This window comes from Balaenoptera musculus, chromosome 16, assembly GCF_009873245.2.
Source record: "Balaenoptera musculus isolate JJ_BM4_2016_0621 chromosome 16, mBalMus1.pri.v3, whole genome shotgun sequence".
NCBI lineage: Eukaryota > Metazoa > Chordata > Mammalia > Artiodactyla > Balaenopteridae > Balaenoptera > Balaenoptera musculus.
The window spans coordinates 37,738,437-37,738,928 of record NC_045800.1 but is presented as its reverse complement, the minus strand read 5'-3'; positions in this window follow the sequence as shown (position 1 = coordinate 37,738,928).

Genomic DNA, 492 nt, shown 5'->3' with positions numbered 1-492 from the left:
TTGCTTTTTGTTTTTGTTTTCTTTTTTTCTATCTATTGCTAAATGTAACCTGTTTATAAATCTTTCATCCTTCCTTTGGTCTCTTAGGAAGTATTTCCTTTTTAAAGCCCTTTAGTAGTTAAATAATTTCCTCCATAGGCTGTTACTCTCAAGAATACCCCTCTCCTAAACAACACATAATTAGTTATTATGTGAGGATTTACTATAACAGGATTATATATCAGGCACTGAACGTGTGGTTAAGAAAGTAAATATTTCAAAGGGTTGGTTTTACTGGTAAGAAAGCTAAATGGGGATTTTGAAATAATCCTTCCTGCATACTTTCCATTTCTGGCTACTTAGTGACCACTGGACTATCTCTCTTTTTTAAAACTTAATTTTAATAATATATTTTGTTTAACCCATCATTTCCCAAATATTATCATTTCAACATGTAATCAGTATTAAAACTATTAATGATATAATTTACATTTTTTTTCATAGTAAAGCCCA